Raw genomic sequence first — 20684 nt, 5'->3', positions numbered from 1 at the left:
AGCCTTCTAGGCTCTTCTGTCTGTAGACTTCTCTAGGTAGGAATACGGGAGTAGGTAGTCATTCCCTTCTGCAGGGGATCTTCCTGACTCAGGGATCAAACCCAGTTTTCCTGTATTGCAGGCAGATTTTTACCATCTGAACCACTAGGAAAACCCAAACTACACCCCAATTTAAAAAAAATCTTTAACTCTAAAAAAGGTGGCATTTGATTCTATAATACTAGAAATAACACTTTTTTAACCAAGAAAAATATGAAGTCTCTTCTGGGGCCATCGTATATGACTGTGCAAGTAATATATTTTATGGATTGTCCACCTCGGGGCATCTTCTCTTATTCACACCATCAGTTGACATGCCAGCCACAGCCCTGATCTCCCAACACTGACATTATCAGGGGAAGTACTGCCAGGAGAAGTTTCACGGCCTCCTCTAAAGAGTGAGGTTGACTTTTATTTTTTTATTTTTTAAATTAAATTTATTTATTTATTTTTAATTTTTACTTTACAATTCTGTATTGGTTTTGGCATAGATTGACATGAATCCACCACAGGTGTACATGCGTTCCCAAACATGAGCCCCCCTCCCACCCCCCTCCCCACAACATCTCTCTGGGTCATCCCCGCGCGTCAACCCCAAGCGTGTCATATCCTGCATCAGACATAGACTGGCATTTCGATTCTTACATGATATTATACATGTTTCAATGCCATTCTCCCAAATCATCCCACCCTCTCCCTCTCCCTCTGAGTCCAAAAGTCCGCTATACACATCTGTGTCTTTTTTGCTGTCCTGCATACAGGGTCATCATTGCCATCTTCCTAAATTCCATATATATGTGTTAGTATACTGTATTGGTGTTTTTCTTTCTGACTCACTTCACTCTGTATAATCGGCTCCAGTTTCATCCATCTCATCAGAACTGATTCAAATGTATTCTTTTTAACGGCTGAGTAATACTCCATTGTGTATATGTACCACAGCTTTCTTATCCATTCATCTGCTGATGGACATCTAGGTTGTTTCCATGTGCTGGCTATTATAAACAGTGCTGCGATGAACATTGGGGTACATGTGTCTCTTTCAGTTCTGGTTTTCTCAGTGTGTATGCCCAGCAGTGGGATTGCTGGGTCATAAGGCAGTTCTATTTGCAATTTTTTAAGGAATCTCCACACTGTTCTCCATAGTGGCTGTACTAGTTTGCATTCCCACCAACAGGGTAGGAGGGTTCCCTTCTCTCCACACCCTCTCCAGCATTTATTGCTTGCAGATTTTTGGATCGCAGCCATTCTGACTGGTGTGAAGTGGTACCTCATTGTGGTTTTGATTTGCATTTCTCTAATAATGAGTGATGTTGAGCATCTTTTCATGTGTTTGTTGGCCATCCGTATGTCTTCTTTGGAGAAATGTCTATTTAGTTATTTGGCCCATTTTTTGATTGGGTCGTTTATTTTTCTGGAATTGAGCTGCAGGAGTTCCTTATATATTTTTGAGATTAGTTGTTTGTCAGTTGCTTCATTTGCTATTATTTTCTCCCATTCGGAAGGCTGTCTTTTCACTTTGCTTATGTTTTCCTTTGTTGTGCAGAAGCTTTTAATTTTAATTCGGTCCCATTTGTTTATTTTTGCTTTTATTTCCAGAATTCTGGGAGGTGGATCATAGAGGATCCTGCTGTGGTTTATGTCGGAGAGTGTTTTGCCTATGTTCTCCTCTAGGAGTTTTATAGTTTCTGGTCTTACATTTAGATCTTTAATCCATTTTGAGTTTATCTTTGTGTGCGGTGTTAGAAAGTGATCTAGTTTCATTCTTTTACAAGTGGTTGACCAGTTTTCCCAGCACCACTTGTTAAAGAGATTGTCTTTACTCCATTGTATATTCTGGCCTCCTTTGTCAAAGATAAGGTGTCCATATGTGTGTGGATTTATCTCTGGGGTTTCTATTTTGTTCCATTGATCTATATGTCTGTCTTTGTGCCAATACCATACTGTCTTGATGACTGTGGCTTTGTAGTAGAGCCTGAAGTCAGGCAAGTTGATTCCTCCAGTTCCATTCTTCTTTCTCAAGATTGCTTTGGCTATTCGTGGTTTTTTGTGTTTCCATACAAATCTTGAAATTATTTGTTCTACTTCTGTGAAAAATATCGCCAGTATCTTGATAGGGATTGCATTGAATTTGTAAATTGCTTTGGGTAATATACTCATTTTCACTATATTGATTCTTCCGATCCATGAGCATGGTATATTTCTCCATCTATTAGTGTCCTCTTTGATTTCTTTCATCAGTGTTTTATAGTTTTCTGTAAATAGGTCTTTAGTTTCTTTAGGTAGATATATTCCTAAGTATTTTATTCTTTTTGTTGCAATGGTGAATGGAATTGTTTCCTTAATTTCTTTTTCTACTTTCTCATTATTAGTGTATAGGAATGCAAGGGATTTCTGTGTGTTGATTTTATATCCTGCAACTTTACTATATTCATTAATTAGCTCTAGTAATTTTCTGGTAGAGTCTTTAGGGTTTTCTATGTAGAGGATCATGTCATCTGCAAACAGTGAGAGTTTTACTTCTTCTTTTCCAATTTGGATTCCTTTTATTTCTTTTTCTGCTCTGATTGCTGTGGCTAAAACTTCCAGAACTATGTTGAATAGTAGTGGTGAAAGTGGGCACCCTTGTCTTGTTCCTGACTTAAGGGGAAACGCTTTCAATTTTTCACCATTGAGGATAATGTTTGCTGTGGGTTTGTCATATATAGCTTTTATTATATTGAGGTATGTTCCTTCTATTCCTGCTTTCTGGAGAGTTTTTATCATAAATGGATGTTGAATTTTGTCAAAGGCCTTCTCTGCATCTATTGAGATAATCATATGGTTTTTATTTTTCAATTTGTTAATGTGGTGAATTACATTGATTGATTTGCGGATATTGAAGAATCCTTGCATCCCTGGGATAAAGCCCACTTGGTCATGGTGTACGATCTTTTTAATGTGTTGTTGGATTCTGATTGCTAGAATTTTGTTGAGGATTTTTGCATCTATGTTCATCAGTGATATTGGCCTGTAGTTTTCCTTTTTTGTAGTATCTTTGTCAGGTTTTGGTATTAGGGTGATGGTGGCCTCATAGAATGAGTTTGGAAGTTTCCCTTCCTCTGCAATTTTCTGGAAGAGTTTGAGTAGGATAGGTGTTAACTCTTCTCGAAATTTTTGGTAGAATTCAGCTGTGAAGCCGTCTGGACCTGGGCTTTTGTTTGTTGGAAGATTTCTGATTACAGTTTCAATTTCCGTGCTTGTAATGGGTCTGTTAAGATTGTCTATTTCTTCCTGGTTTAGTTTTGGAAAATTGTATTTTTCTAAGAATTTGTCCATTTCTTCCAGGTTGTCCATTTTATTGGCATATAATTGCTGATAGTAGTCTCTTATGATCTTTTGTATTTCTGTGTTGTCTGTTGTGATCTCTCCATTTTCATTTCTAATTTTATTGATTTGATTTTTCTCTCTTTGCTTCTTGATGAGTCTGGCTAATGGTCTGTCAATTTTATTTATCCTTTCGAAGAACCAGCTTTTGGCTTTGTTGATTTTTGCTATGGTCTCTTTTGTTTCTTTTGCATTTATTTCTGCCCTAATTTTTAAGATTTCTTTCCTTCTGCTAACTCTGGGGTTCTCTAATTCTTCCTTTTCTAGTTGCTTTAGGTGTAGAGTTAGGTGATTTATTTGACTTTTTTCTTGTTTCTTGAGGTATGCCTGTATTGCTATGAACTTTCCTCTTAGCACTGCTTTTATAGTGTCCCACAGGTTTTGGGTTGTTGTGTTTCCATTTTCATTAGTTTCTATGCATATTTTGATTTCTTTTTTGATTTCTTCTGTGATTTGTTGGTTATTCAGAAGCGTGTTGTTCAGCCTCCATATGTTGGAATTTTTAATAGGTTTCCTCCTGTAATTGAGATCTAATCTTATTGCATTATGGTCAGAAAAGATGCTTGGAATGATTTCGATTTTTTTGAATTTATCAAGGTTATATTTATGGCCCAGGATGTGATCTATCCTCGAGAAGTTTCCATGAGCACTTGAGAAAAAGGTGAAATTCATTGTTTTGGGGTGAAATGTCCTATAGATATCAATTAGGTCTAACTGGTCTAATGTATCATTTAAAGTTTGCGTTTCTTTGTTAATTTTCTGTTTAGTTGATCTGTCTATATGTGTGAGTGGGGTATTAAAGTCTCCCACTATTATTGTGTTGTTGTTAATTTCCTCTTTCATACTTGTTAGCATTTGTCCTACATATTGCAGTGCTCCTATATTGGGTGCATATATATTTATAATTGTTATATCTTCTTCTTGGATTGATCCTTTGATCATTATGTAGTGGCCTTCTTTGTCTCTTTTCACAGCCTTTGTTTTAAAGTCTATTTTATCAGATATGAGTATTGCCACTCCTGCTTTCTTTTGGTCTCTATTTGCATGGAATATCTTTTTCCAACCCTTCACTTTCAGTCTGTATGTGTCCGTTGTTTTGAGGTGGGTCTCTTGTAAGCAGCATATAGAGGGTTCTTGTTTTTGTATCCAATCGGCCAGTCTTTGCCTTTTGGTTGGGGCATTCAATCCATTTACGTTTAAGGTAATTATTGATAAGTATGATCCCGTTGCCATTTATTTTATTGTTTTGGGTTCGGGTTTATACTCCCTTTTTGTGTTTCCTGTCTAGAGAATATCCTTTAGAATTTGTTGGAGAGCTGGTTTGGTGGTGCTGAATTCTCTCAGCTTTTGCTTGTCTGTAAAGCTTTTGATTTCTCCTTCGTATTTGAATGAGATCCTTGCTGGGTATAGTAATCTGGGCTGTAGGTTATTTTCTTTCATCACTTTAAGTATGTCTTGCCATTCCCTCCTGGCCTGAAGAGTTTCTATTGAGAGATCAGCTGTTATCCTTATGGGAATCCCCTTGTGTGTTATTTGTTGTTTTTCCCTTGCTGCTTTTAATAGTTGTTCTTTGTGTTTGATCTTTGTTAATTTGATTAATATGTGTCTTGGGGTGTTTCGCCTTGGGTTTATCCTATTTGGGACTCTCTGGGTTTCTTGAACTTGGGTGATTATTTCCTTCCCCATTTTAGGGAAGTTTTCAACTATTATCTCCTCAAGGATTTTCTCATGGTCTTTCTTTTTGTCTTCTTCTTCTGGGACTCCTATAATTCGAATGTTGGAGCGTTTCATATTGTCCTGGAGGTCTCTGAGATTGTCCTCATTTCTTTTAATTCGTTTTTCTTTTTTCCTCTCTGATTCATTTATTTCTACCATTCTGTCTTCTATTTCACTAATCCTATCTTCTGCCTCCGTTATTCTATTATTTGTTGCCTCCAGAGTGTTTCTGATCTCATTTATTGCATTATTCATTGTATATTGACTCTTTTTTATTTCTTCTAGGTCCTTATTGAACCTTTCTTGCATCTTCTCAATCCTTGTCTCTAGGGTATTTATCTGTGATTCCATTTTGACTTCAAGATTTTGGATCATTTTCACTATCAATATTCAGAATTCTTTCTCAGGTAGATTCCCTATCTCTTCCTCTTTTGTCTGGTTTGGTGGGCATTTCTCCTGCTCCTTTACCTGTTGGGTATTCCTCTGTCTCTTCATCTTGGTTATATTGCTGCGTTTGGAATGGCCTTTTTGTATTCTGGTAATTTGTGGAGTTTTCTTTATTGTGGAGCTTCCTCACTGTGGGTGGGGTTGTATCAGTGGCTTGTCAAGGTTTCCTGGTTAGGGAAGCTTGTGTTGGAGGTCTGGTGGGTGGAGCTGGGTTTCTTCTCTCTGGAGTGCAGTGGAGTGACCAGTAATGGGTTATGAGACGTCTAAAGTTTTGGAGTAACTTTGAACTGCCTGTATATTGAAGCTCAGGGGTGTGTTCCTGTGTTGGTGGAGAATTTGTGTGATATGTCTTGCTCTGGAACTTGTTGGCCCTTGGGTGGAGCTTTGTTTCAGTGTAGGTTTGGAGGCATTTGATGAGCTCCTATTGCTTAATGTTCCCTGAATTCAGGAGTTCTCTGATGTTCTCAAGCTTTGGACTTAAGCCTCCTGCTTCTGGTTTTCGGTTTTATTTTTACGGTGGTCTCTAGACTTCTCCATCTATACAGCACCAATGATATAGCATCTAGGCTAAAGATGAAAGGTTTCTCCACATTGAGGGGCACCCAGAGAGGTTCACTGGGTTACATGGAGAAGAGAAGAGGGAGGGGGTAGTTAGAGGTGACTGGGATGAGATGCGGTGAGATCAAAAGAGGAGAGAGCAAGCTAGTCAATAGTCACTTCCTTATGTGAGCTCCATATTCTGGACCTCTCAGAGGTATTCACGGAGTTATACAGGGAAGAGGAGAGAGAGGAAGTAGACAGAGGTGGCCAGGAGGGTAAGAGAGAGGAATGAAAAGGAGAGAGACAGGTCCAGCCAGTAATCAGTTCCTTAGGTGCTCTCCACTATCTAGAACACACAGCGAGTCACAGAGTTGGATATAGGAGAGATGGGGGGAGGGGGGGAGAGACAGAGGCCACCTGGTGGAGAAAAAGGTGAGTCCAAAAGGAGGAGAGAGTGGTCAAGCCAGTAATCTCGCTGTCAGGTAAGATTGGGTTATGAAATGTACAAGATTGACAACATAAACCGAAAAGCAAAGATTAAAAACCTAGAGTAGAGGTTAGATTTTCAAAAATACAATGTTAAAGAGACGAAGCAGAAGGAAGAAAGAAAAAAAGAGAAAAGATAAAAAAAATAATAATATTAAGAAAAAGAAATAAGGAAAAAAAATATATAAGAAAAAAAAAACCCCAAGATTAAAAAAGAAATACCAACAACAACCATGCGAAGACTATATATGGTGTTTGCTTTAAAAAAGTAGAGTCTTTTTTTTTTTTGAAAAGTAATAGTTATAGAAATATAAAGTAGAGAAATAGAAGACTTAACAGTTTAAAAAAAAGTTTGAGGAAAAAAAGAAAAAGAAAAAAAAAACAGAAAAAAAAGCAAAAAAAAAAAAAAAGAAATGATTGTAAAAATTGTGAAGATATATCTGGCCCTTCTCTGATGTTGTGGGCCGTGTTGGTCACTTCCAAGGCGTTTCCCTCTGTTTAACTTCTGTTTGCTGGTCTCTTCAGGGTCTGAATTCCATCCTGACACATGGGGGCGGTGGTGGACACTTTTTTTTTTTTTTTTAGGCTCACTAGTTCAGTCGCGCTGTGGGGAGGGGGGGATGCTGTTTTTGAAGACAATGATCTGCTTTTCTGGTTGCCTGATGTCCTCTGCCTGCATTCAGAGGTTGTTTTGTGGAGTTTGCTCCGCGTTGAAATGATCTTTTGAGGAATTTGTGAGGGAGAAAGTGGTCTTCCCTTCCTATTCCTCCGCCATCTTCCAAAAGCCCCTAACCCAGAGGTTGACTTTTAGTACCCACACAGAGATTCTAAGAGGCCCCTGTGAAGAGTATCTTGACTTTGAGCAGGACAGAGCTATTGTTGGTTTTAGATTTTCATGTTTGCCTATTTGCCTTTAGGCCAAGAATACTTTTATTTATCTTTACTACTTTCTTGTTAATACTGGCTAAACCATTGTGTAAGAACAAAACTTTTTATTATATTAAATGATTATTAAAACTAAGGCATGGTCTCAGTGGAAATGTACTAATATATTTTAGTGTGTATGTGTGTGCATGTAGTGTGTGTGTTTGTGCGCACACATGCATGCTCTGTTACTTAGTTGTGTCCAATTTTTGCAACCCTGTGGACTCTAGCCCAACAGTCTCCTCTGTCCATGAGATTTTCCAGGCAAGAATACTGAAGTAGGTTGTCATTTCCTCCTCCAGGGGATCTTCCTGACACAGGGATCAAACCTACCTCTCCTGCATTAGCAGGCGGATTCTTTTACTGCTGAGCCACCTGGGAGGCCCAGTGTATCTTTGTACTAATATAGAAATCAGCATTTGTATATTTTACAAAAGTAATTTAGTAGCTTAGTTTTGAAAACTGGCCTAAGTCCTGAATTTAAAATTGTTAATACAGTTTGACTTGTTCACACAAAGGGAAAGCCACCAATACATTGAGGAAGAGATTTTTAAAATCGGGTTAAAGGGGATCCGTTTTCAGGAGTGGATGGCAGACTCAGACCGGGCAGTAGTGAAGTAAGAGGTGCAGGCATCAGACTAGGTCAAAGGTCAGACCTAGCACCGCCTAATGTTAACTGGTTCAGTTTCCTAACTGCTATGTATCTTATGCTGTGAAACATACCAACCTGTAGAGATTTCTGTCAAGATCCAAGGGTAAATGGATCCTAGAGTGGTGCATGATAGAGTGGGCCAAATAAACCTCTTATAAAAGTTTATTTTTCTTTAAAAAATGTCAACTTTTTCTTGAGCTATCATTTATGTTCAAGTTCAAATTAGGTAACATTTTTCCCCTTTGGCTTTCTTACACCTGTCTGTTGCTTCTGTCCTTGTTAGCGCCCTATTTCTAAATCCTTATACCCAATGCTATTCTTTTTAATATTTTATTATTATTGCCTGTGCTGGGTCTTAGTTGCGACACTTGGGATTGTCAGTCTTTATGGCAGCATGGGAACCTTTAATTGTGGTATGGGGGATCTAGTTCCCTGACCTGGGATCCAACCCAAACTGTCTGCATTGGGAGTTTGGAGTCTTAGCCACCAAATCATCAGGGATGTCCCCCAATACTGTTCTTGAATTGTTCTGAGGTAAAGGTTTTTGATATTAAACATCTGGATGTGTAGTTGTTTTGTGACATGTTTTATTTCTTTTCAGTATGTTCCTTATTTATTCCTTTTCCTCATGTCCCTAACATATCCTACTTATTGATAATGTATGTTTCCCTTGTCTTTATTAGAAAACAGAGAATGGCAAAATGCATGGCAAAATGCAGCAGCATTAAGCTTTAGCTATGCATCGGTGTAGTGCCTCCCAGTTTATCAGCTTAAAAATCCTTTGAATCTCTGAAACTGAAAAATCTGAAATTTGAATGGATGATGCATTTGAAATTATGTCAGAACACTGTTTTACTCAGACCTCCTTTTTGACGGGGGTGTGTGTGTATGTGTGTGTATTTGTATATGTGTTGATTCAACATGTGTATATATTCTGTTTTCCCCATCTGGCATCTGATTTAGCACCAGCCTATCTAGCTGTTCTGTGTCAAGAGGGCTTTAGCCTTTTCACTATGAAAGAGAAAGAAATGAAATAATAAAAAGGAAAAGTCTTCCACTATCTCCCCCTCCTCACTTTTTGTTTGGTTGTTTCTAAGCAAGTTTCTTGCCATTTACCTTTGCATCTGCACTGCTTATTGATTGGCAATTTTAAAATTGTTTATTGTGCTCTTTTGTTTCACTGTTCAAGAGCTAAAACAAAAGCTCCCAGGCCCTGTGAGGTACACATTTGCATGCGGTGAGCGTTGCCCGAGGAAAAAGTAATTGCTAATGCATATTTATGGGGCACAAATTTGCCATTTGTTTATGCATAAAATTATCAATAGTGCAGGGCGGCCCAGCCGTAGAAAATGGTGACCTTTTTAGCTTAATAAATAGAAATCAGCTGTTATTGTGAAGAGATCAGCCATTTATTCTGTGTTGAGGGACATTGCCGGGAAAATGCAGATTGGGGCTGGCAATATCATTAAATGGAAGGCCAATGACCCTTTCCGTAGAGTCTATTATACTTTATCTAATAGGGGATAAATGACTCTGGTTGGCAAATGGAAAAAAAAGAACAACAGTTTCTTTTTTTTTTTCTTTTGTAGTTTTATAACTCTGTGGATTTTAAGCCATAAAACTGAACAGGAAACCTCATACTGACCTGTTGCTAGAATTCTCTCAAAAAATATCTGTTTTAAAGTTGCTTTTCCTATTGGTTATTCTCTATTTCAGTTTGTACCCATCAAAACAGAAAGCCTACAGGAGTATTTGTATTTTACAGGGTTACTTTACATTTGATATCTTAAAAATATTAAAAGTGGAAAACGATCCCCTCAAAATAAAGTTAGGAATAAATTGTAAACTGAAGTTTTCTTTTTAAAACTAAGCATAAGAATGGCTTCTGAGAGGACTTCTCTGGTGGTACAGTGGGTAAAAATCCTGCCAGTGCAGGGGATATGGGTTCCATCTCTGAACAGGGAAGATGCCACGTGTCACAGAGCAACTACTGAGCCTGCACTGTAGTGCTCTCGAGCTGCAGCAGCTCCTGAAGCCCATGTACCTCGAGCCTGTGCTCTGCAACGAGAGGGAAGCCCCCACAATGCAGTGCAGGGGAGAGTAGCCCCACCCCCCGCAACTAGAGAAAGCCTGAGCACCACGGGGAAGACCCAGCACAACCACAACTAATTACTTTTATAAAACCTTCTCATCATTTCTTTTTTTTTTTTTTGCCATACCACATGATTTGCCAGCATCTTAGTTCCCTCAACAAGGATTGAACTCAGGGCCACGGCAGTGAAAGCATGGAGTCCTAACCACCGAACCTTCAGGGAACTCCCAGCATATTTTCTTACTATGTAAAAACCAGCAGACAGTCATTGTATCTTTTTTGGTTGTTTCACTGAGATGAAATGCCCTTAGTTTCCCCAGAGCTTGCTTGAAACTCTGGTTTAATGTGGTGTGATCTCACGCTACATTTTTTTGGCCAGTGTCTCTCTGGTAGGCTAGTGATCATTTTGGTCTTTTAGGGTTTTTTTTGTTTTTTTTAATTGAGTGTCCTCAATCATTATAGAAGTCACTATGAAGTGGAAGTTGTGTTTTCTTTTTCAGTATTGTAATGATTTGATGCACTGAAAATTTTATGTAAGTTACGAAACAAGTTAATGCAACAGAAACGTGTGAATCCACCTGGGAAGATGGTAGAGCTCTTGGAAGCTCCATGCATGCTCCTTTGTAATTGTGAATCCTAACATGAATACCCTGGACTAGGTTTCAAGTTTTAACAACGGTGGATTTGCAGTACCAGTCTTGCCCTCATGCCACACTTGAGTACGACAGTGCATTCTGCAACATGTCACCAGTGACTGAGTAACCTTTTACTGGCAGAAGTAGGTCTGTTGTTCTCTTTTAAAGTGGAGGTTGTAAATAGGATTCAGACACTAGGGTACATTAGTCCATAAAATGAATATATATTTTATGTCATTTATAAGATATTGATTTTAGGTCCATTAGATTCATGGTGCCTAGTAGGAGAAAAAACAATGATTTAATGGGTAAGTTGGAATTTCAGAAGGAAGAACAATGGTGATTAACCCTTTCTTCTTCAGCTTCCTGCCCCTGGTGTATAATATTGTCAAGGAGCTGAGGAGAGGACTCTAGGAGACAGGGACACTTTATCACCTGTCTTCCCTGCACTTTACAAGGGATCACAAAACAAATTTCAGCTAGGTTATTACTGTCTCTCTGAATGTGATAGAACAGATCACTCTCAGTTGATGAGTTGCCAAAACTATCTTTTATAAGGTAATTTTTAAGTTGATGGATATATTTTATTTTCCAAAGCTCAGAGCACATTTATTTAGAGACTTAGTAATTTAAGATATTGTTTATGGAGATTAAAGATATGAAGAATACAGCTTAGATTTTTTTTTAAGGGTCTTTTTCTCAACTCTAAGAAAGGAAAGATCATCCTGCTGTAATGTCAGTTATACGCTTTCTTAGGCAAGTCTTAAGTGCTATTGATGAGAATGACCACCATAATTTTTAAAGTAGGGTGTTACCTGTTCCAAAAATACATAGATAATTATGTATATAGTTTATATAAGCCTCTTTTTTGATAAGAAGATGACTGAAATATCACTTCATTTCTATGTTATTAAATTTGGATATAAAGCACTTATAATAATTCAAGTCAATTTCGCTCAACTAATGTTACTACTACCTGAAAGGAATTTCCTCTTAGGCTGTTTTGGCAGCTGTATCTTCATTATTATATCTGAAAAAACCTAATTACAATATAGGTATGAAAATTTTAAAAATTCCAATCATCATTCCAGTCTTGTGACATACTGATATATTATGGTTAAAGAAAAATATGCCAACTGAAATCTGATTAGCTTAAAACTTGACCTGACATAAAGATTATGGAATCAACAAACATTTTTTAGAACATATTTTAGTTCAGGTTTTTCAAGTTCTGGGACAAAAATATAAAAATACAGGCTCCCTCTTGTGGGTAAAATTACCAGCTGTGTATTTCTATATTGCCCACTTATGGGATATGACAAATTTTTTGGTTTCATTTTTAAGTAAATTCTACTGTGGCAGTGTCTTTACAGTTGCTTAGATGTGACATTTCACTTAATTGATAAAAGTAAAGTTTGGAGTACCTTTTTAGTATAATTTTTTAAAATGAAAATAGACAGTTTTTTTAAAGAATTGGCAGACCATATGTAGACAACCTTTATTTTACGGCAACAGCATAATTTCTCTTTTTCAAAACTTTTAATTTTACATTAGAGTTTAGTTGCCTAACAATGTTATGGTAGTTTCAGGTGTACAGCAAAGAGATTCAGTTATGCATATACACATATCTACTCTTTTTCAAATTATTTTCCCATTTAGGTTGTTCCAAAATATTAAGCAGAGTTCCCTGGGTTGTGCAGTAAGTCCTTGTTGGTTATTCACTTTAAATATAGCAATATTTCCATGTTGATCCCAGACTCCTTAATTAACCTTTCAACCCATCTTCCCCCCACCCCCTCTTAAGCATGAATGAGTTCTCTAAGTCTGTGAGTCTGCTCTGCTTTGTAAGTTATTTTTATCATTTCTTTTTAGATTCTGCATATAAGCAGTATCATATGATATTTCTCTTTCTGACTTACTTTACTCAATATGACAATCTCTATGTTTATCATGTTGCTGCCAATGACATTATTTCATTCTTTTTAAAGGCTAAGTAATATTCCATTGGGTATACACACCACATCTTTTTTATCCATTCATCTGTCAATAGACATTTAGGTTCCTTCTTTGTCTTGGCTGTTACAAACAAGTAGCAGCATAACTTCTGATGTTCAAAATTTAATAACTTTTCTCCTTTTTAAATACTTTCCAAAGCAGTAATTAGTGAATTGATGAAATGATGTGGAGTCTTCTGTCAATGTGGTGACTTTTTGTGCTTATTAACAAAAGATCTGATACTGGAATAAAGTAAAAGCCTCTCTACTAATCATGGTTTAGATGGATAACAGTACGGTAGTGAAACTACCCTAATACCATAAGCCTTGTGACCAAAATAGTGAAAAATCAATGGCATAATAAAAATGATGATGAAGGATTACTCAACTCTCCATAAATTGAACTGATAGTAAAGAGGCTGAACTGGTGCCAAGGCTGTGGCTACCACCAAGTACTGATTCTTTGCTTTCAAAAGTCTGATTCTTGAGAATTTCAACTGATTGCCAGAGATAGTTTTTGTTTTAGAACTGTCTAAGGGCTTCCTTGGTGGCTCAGAGGTTAAAGCGTCTGCCTCCAATGCTGGAGATCCGGGTTCGATCCCTGGGTCGGGAAGATCCCCTGGAGAAGGAAATGGCAACACACTCCAGTATTTTTGCCTGGAGAATCCCATGGACGGAGAAGCCTAGTAGGTTACAGTCCACGGGGTCGCAGAGTCGGAGACAACTGAGCGACTTCACCTTACCTCACCTAAGGAACTGATAACAGCCTGAGTTTGGACTGGGCAGTGCAGTCACAGAGACACAAGCAAGGAATGTCAATGTAGAGACAGCTGAGTGGCTCCCACTAGACAGTTGTTGTGTTGACCTTGGCTGTCACACATTTGAATGCAATCAGTGAGGACACTTGAAAATTTTTCATAACTCATTCCAAGAAAGAAGAACCTTAATGCTGCCTGTCCTAAAGTATACTCAGGATGTTTATATCAAAATTAAACAAAATGAACAACTTATGATTAATAAATACAGAGGAGGGGGTGACAGAGAATGAGATGGTTGGATGGCATCATTCACTCAATGGACATGAGTTTGAGCAAACTCTGGGAAACAGTGAAGGGCAGGAGGAAGGGCAATAGGAAGCCTGGAGTCCTGCAGTCCAGTCCATGGGGTCACAAAGAGTCTGACACAACTGAGTGAGTAAACAAAAATAGCAAATTAATATATAATGCCTTTAACAGAATTTATATGTATAATAGTTTTTGGATTAATTCTTATGGTATTATGATATCAAAGTAATGCCTCTTTTTCAATAAATAATAACTATGTATATATATAAATAGATATATAAATAAATATATATATATATATAAATTTATTTGAAAACCATAGACATCTCATGCTTCTAAAGAGTTATATCTTGATATATTTACTAAAAAGGGACAATGCACTGTTAATGATCTACTTTTATTTTTTCTAGATTCCTCTTGCTAATGACACAAGTCCTGTCTGAATCTACTTACAAGATTCTGAAGCCTGAACAGAACATTTTGGCACTGCACTGGGTAGGAAAAAGATACACTCATAAAACACATAATACATACCTTTGAAAAAATTGATTATTTAAAAAATGGAAATTTATGTGCCTTATTTTTAATTTATAAGTAAAATATGTGACATATGCATATAAAGCTATAATACATAGTCTTTTATGTTCAGATGACAACTGAATTTGTAATTATAATTTTCAGACTCATTATGAAGGTAATGTTTCTAAACTGGCAGATGAAAGCAACATTTCTTTTCTTTTCATTTCCTTAATGAGATACACATTTCTTAAAGTTGCAAAAGCTTTTCTTCTTCATTGAAATTAGAAAAAAAAATTTGTTACTACTTTTGTTGTTGCTGAAAAAGAAATACTCTGGGTCACAATGGGTAGGTCACAGATTTTACAAAACTTCCCATAGGCTATTAAGTATTTCAGGGTATGTTTTTGTAAACACATACAAAAGTACAGGTTTGTTGAGGCCAAACAGGTATTTTCCAGTTTGCTTGGCAGGAAAATTTATTGGGCATCTATCTGTGTGTGCGTTTATGAAATGCTTGTAAAAGTTATACTCTTGGGAACAGGAATTGAAAGTCTGACCACAGACCTGGAGTGAAAAATCCTTTTATAGTTCCATGACTGACTGACTATCATATGAATGAGAGCAGAAAAGGTTGGAGGAAAGGCGTCCTATTGTTTAGAAATTTGTTACCAGTAAAATGGAAAAGGAATTACCTTTTTGTTTAGTTGAAGAGAATAGTGAAAAAGTTGTCTTCCTGCAGAATGAATTAAAATTTATTTCCTAATATACTTGAAAAGTCATATGATTTATGTTTCTAGAACTTCAAGATACACGTTTATTTGTGAAAACCCTTACATTCAATGGTAGTTTTTTATCATCTTTAAAAATGGAATTGTTTTAAATCCCCAAAATACATTAAAATATTCATAAATAAGACTTTATATATTCACAGACAAATGAATCAAAGTAATATGGAAGAAAGCATTGTGAGTATAGCTTTAATGATAACAGAATGGAAATGGAACTGGAATAAGTCACGAATTATTGCAGATATGAAACTTTTATAGTTTTACAAGTAAAAACAAATATAAATAAAATTAAATGGGAAATGGAAAACTAGGACTACTTTTAATAAATACACCAAACATCATATGTAAAGAGCTATTATTATGAGAAAGGCAGTAACATCTTAATTTAAAACATAACAAGATATAAGAACAAATAATTAATGAAGAATGCAATTCTCATGCAAAAGGATAGTAAAAGAAATGCAAAGTTATGCTTCACTTAAAATCAAACTAGTAAAAAGTAGTTTGGAATAATGTTATAACAAGAATGTAGGGAGTTGGGTGCGTTCAGTAATGTTGGAAAAAGTTTATATTTGTTCCGCTTTCCACAAAACGATTTAACTATCTCTGTTAAGAGCCTTAAGTGTTTCCAAAGCATTCTATGCAACATTTTCACTTTACTAGTTTGGAAAGGTTTGGTTGGAAGTAGTTCAAATTGTTTTAAAAAGGTAGAACTTTATCTTTTCTTATGTGAATTCTGTGTAAAGAGATGATCAGCAGGTTCCATAGTCACTAGGGACCCAGATCCTTCATCTTTTGCTCTGTTTTCCTGAAACTTTTACCTTATGTTTTGGGATATCCAGTATTGATATTCCAGCAATAAAGTCAATATTCTAGCAGCAGGAAAAGAATATTTCTAGAAGATTTATGCTCTTTCCCTGTTGTTATTGTTGCTAAGTTGTGTCCAACTCTTTGCAGTCCCATGAACTGCAGCATGCCAAGCTTCCCTGTCCTTCAGTATCTCCCAGTTTGCTCACACTCATGACTCCTGAGTTGGTGATGCCATCCCACCATCTCATCCTCTGTCGCCCTCTTCCCTCCTGCCCTCAGTCTTTCCCAATGTCAGGATCTTTTCCAATGACTCCACTCTGCATCAGATGGCCAAATTATTGGAGCTTCAGCTTCAGCATCAGGCCTTCCAATGAATATTCAGGGTTGATTTCCTTTAGAATTGACTGGGTTGATCTCTTTGCTGTCTAAAGGAGTCTCTAGAATCTTCTCCAGCACCATAGTTCAAAAGCACCACAATTCTTAGGCACTCCGCCTTCCTTATGGTCCAACTCTCGCATCCATATGTGACTGCTAGAATAACCATAGCTTTGTCTATGTGAACCTTTGTCAGCAATGTGATGTCTCTACTTTTTAATATGCTGTCTAGGTTTGTCATAGTTTTTCTTCCAAGGAGCAAACATCTTTTAATTTCATGGCTGCAGTCACCGTCCACAGTGATTTTGGAGCCCCCAAAATAAGCTCTGTCTCTGTTTCCACTTTTTCTCCATCTATTTGCCATGAAATGATGGGACCAGATACCATGCTCTTAGTTTTTTGAATGTTGAGTTTTATGCCACCTTTTTCTTAGCTGAAACTCTCCTTTTTCATCCTCAACAAGAGGTTCTTTAGTTCCTCTTCACTTTCTGCCATAAGAGTGATATCATCTGCATATTGTTGATATTTCTCCTGGCAATCTTGATTCCAGCTTATATTTCATCCTGCCTGGCATTTCCCATGATGTACTCTGTATGTAAGTTACATAAACAGGGTGACAATATACCACCTTGAAATACTCCTTTCCCAGTTTTGAAAACAGCAGGAAATATTCTGGCAGCAGGAAGGGAATATTTCTAGAAGATTTATGGTCTCTCCCTATATGGATATCTTTTGAAAAGTATCCACAGCTGTTCCACTTATATTCAGTTGACTAGAACAAAGTTGCCTGACCATGACACACTTATAAAGAGTTTGGAAGATATAGTTTTATTTTGGAAGATAAATTTGAGGAAATTACTATTGTTGGAGAATAGAGACTAGATATTAGGGCACAACTAACATTATTTGGTAATTTCACTTCCAGAATTTCTGACTTAATGAAATAATTAAAGCAACAAACTTTATGTAATTATGACCATTTGGAATGATGCCATGATAATAGTTTTCTGAATGTTGAGATTTAAGCCAACATCTTCACGCTCCTCTTCCACTTTCATCAAGAGGCTCTTTAGTTCTTCTTCACTTTCTGCCATAAAGGTGGTATCATCTGCATATCTGAGGCTATTGATATTTCTCCCGGCAGTGTTGATTCCAGCTTGTGGTTCACCCAGTCCAACATTTCTCTTGATGTTGCCTTCTCTGATATACTCTGCATATAAGTTAATAAGCAGGGTGACAATATACAGCCTTGATGTACTCCTTTCCTGATTTGGAACCAGTCTGTTGTTCCATGTCCAGTTCTAACTGTTGCTTCCTGACCTGCATACAGACTTCTCAAGAGGCAGGTCGGGTGGTCTGGTATTCCCATCTCTTTCAGAATTGTCCACAGTTTATTGTGATCCACACAATCAAAGGCTTTGGCATAGTCAATAAAGCAGAATAGATGTTTTTCTGAAACTCTCTTGCTTTTTTAATGATCCAGCAGATGTTGGCAATTTGATCTCTGGTCCCTCTGCCTTTTCTAAAACCAGCTTGAACATCTGGAAGTTCACGGTTCACATACTATTGAAGCCTGGCTCGTAGAATTTGGAGCATACTTTACTAGCATGTGAGATGAGTGCAATTGTGCAGTAGTTTGAGCATTCTTTGGCATGGCCTTTCTTAGGGATTGGAATGTAAACTGACCTTTCCAGTCCTGTGGCCACTGCTGAGTTTTCCAAATTTGCTGGCATATTGAATGCAGCACTTTCACAGCCTCACCTTTTAGGATTTGAGATAGCTCAACTGGAATTCTATCACCTCCACTAGCTTCGTTTGTAGTGATGCTTCCTGAGGCCCACTTGACTTCACATTTCAGGATGTCTGGCTCTAGGTAAGAGTGAGTGATCACACCATCGTGATTATCTGGGTTGTGAAGATCTTTTGTGTACAGTTCTTCTGTGTATTCTTGCCACCTCTTCTTAGTATCTTCTGCTTCTGTTAGGTCCATACCATTTGTGTCCTTTATTGAGCCCATCTTTGCATGAAATGTTCCCTTGGTATCTCTAATTTTCTTGAAGAGATCTCTAGTCTTTCCCATTGTATTGTTTTCCTCTATTTCTTAGCACTGATCACTGTGGAAGGCTTTCTTATCTCTCCTTGCTATTCTTTGGAACTCTGCTTTTAAACGGGCATAGCTTTCCTTTTCTCCTTTGCTTTTGGCTTCTTTTCTTTTCACAGCTATTTGTAAGGCTTCCTCAGACAGCCATTTTGCTTTTTAGCATTTCTTTTTCTTGTAGATGGTCTTGCTCCCTGTTTCCTGTACAAATTCACGAACCTCCATCCGTAGTTCATCACGCACTCTATCAGATTTAGTCCCTTAAATCTATTTGTCACTTCCACTGTTTAATGGTAAGGGATTTGATTTAGGTCATACCTGAATGGTCTAGTGGTTTTCCCTACTTTCTTCAATTTAAGTCTGAATTTGGCAATAAGGAGTTCATCATGTGAGCCACAGTCAGCTCCCGGTCTTGTTTTTGGTGACTGTATAGAGCTTTTCCATCTTTGGCTGCAAAAAATATAATCAATCTAATTTTGGTATTGACCATCTGGTGATGTCCATGTGTAGAGTATTCTCTTGTGTTGTTGGAAATCATAAAATCATTAGCAAGTTTAATTTTCTTTATAGTTTGTACATTTTAAACAAATATGATTTAGCATTATGTATTTAATATTAATTATTGAGAAATATTAAAATTATAGAATTCCAAATGGTTACATAAGTTACTTAGTGCCTCTGTCTAAAATACTCTGTATGTGTCTTTTCAAGGAGAGATGAAACAGCTTATCACTCATCTTTTTTGAGTGCTTTTCATGAAGTCAGATTGCAGTAAGCTTTTCTTCTCAGTAGAGCCATATACAGTTTCTCAGAAATCTTGATTGTATTTCATCCTGGCTACATATTTTTATATTAAGACAGATTGAGATATTTTTCAGTGGCATTTGACAAGCACCTTAAGGTTGTTGGTAATCATTCTGATTTCAAAGACAAAGTGGGAAACTTTAAAAGACTTTTCTTTCTTGTGTCTAAGTGACGGTGTTTGAGTACTGCAATTCTGGACTAAGAATATTCTCTTTTTTCTAGGAAATTTTTTTTCTTTTACCATATTATGTTGCATTAGAATATTAAAGGAGTGAGAATTTTCTGGAAGTAAGTGAAAAGTCACAATTAGCAATCTGTGAGAAATCATGGCAGAAATTAGGATGAGAATGTTTTTTTTCTCCTGAGCCTAAACTGACTTAAGTCTTTGGAATTTATAAGAGAAGCATAATGTTGAGATGCATCAACTTTGCAGACATGCTGTTTGGGTTCAGTTTCTGACAATACCACTTAGGGCTGTCTACTGTTGGGTATGTTTCTTAAGCACCAACCATTCCTCGCATGTAAAATGTAAATAATAATGGAAAATAGTTTCAAGCAAATACCACATGGACACTGGTTTAACTACACTGGTTATACAAAATAGACTTTAAAAACCAAACCATTACTGGAGATAAAGTTACTCTATAAGTGACTGAAGTTTAAATTTGATTGGAAGATAGAATGATATTAAATCTAAGTGTCCCTAAGAGCATAACCTCAAGAGAGATAAAGGAAAATTTGACAGAATAGCAGGGAGAAATAAACAATACACAGTAGCAGTGAATATGAACTTATTTAGTAATTGATGGAATAAAATAGAAAAGAATCAGTAGAGGGGGATAGAGTTGAAATATAAGACTAAGAAACTTGACATTGTAGACATATATAGAATCTTGCATGCAACTGCAAAATTCACATTATTTTGAAGAACAATGGAATAATTACAAAAATTGACCGTATGCTGAGTCATAAATTAGGTCTCAATTGTTTTCAAAGAATTGAAATTATACCAGTGAAATTAAGCTGCAGGTGATAACAAAAATATAGCAAGAAAAAGTTTAAAAATTGAAAAGAAATCACAATAATAATTATAAACATTTTAGGCTAACTAAAAATGTGTATCTTATAAATAACAATTGTAGAACACTTATAAGAAGCATTTACTGGGAAATTTATACCTTAAATGTACTAGAGAAAATAAACTGAACATTAATAAGTCAAGACTTTATCTGAAAAAAAAATGAATTAAAGTAAAAAATTAATGAAGTCAGAAGCAAACATATAAAAAAAAGAAGCAAGACAGCCAAAAATTATTACAAACGCTGAGTAAATGTT

General features: G+C 36.6%; 1 protein-coding gene across 2 annotated transcripts in view; it reads left to right on the top strand.

The window, feature by feature from the left end:
• The window catches only part of SOX5 (SRY-box transcription factor 5), a 1158063-nt gene that overhangs the window by 310499 nt on the left and 826880 nt on the right, over positions 1-20684 (top strand). For both annotated transcript variants that reach the window (XM_040235353.1, XM_040235352.1), the window contains exon 4: positions 14366-14450. The gene's annotated coding sequence lies outside the window, so the exon portion shown is untranslated. The remainder of the gene's footprint in view (positions 1-14365; positions 14451-20684) is intronic.

Source organism: Oryx dammah, unplaced genomic scaffold, assembly GCF_014754425.2.
Source record: "Oryx dammah isolate SB20612 unplaced genomic scaffold, SCBI_Odam_1.1 HiC_scaffold_29, whole genome shotgun sequence".
In the NCBI taxonomy this organism is placed as follows: Eukaryota; Metazoa; Chordata; class Mammalia; order Artiodactyla; family Bovidae; genus Oryx; species Oryx dammah.
This window is presented reverse-complemented; position numbering and strand designations above follow the sequence as displayed.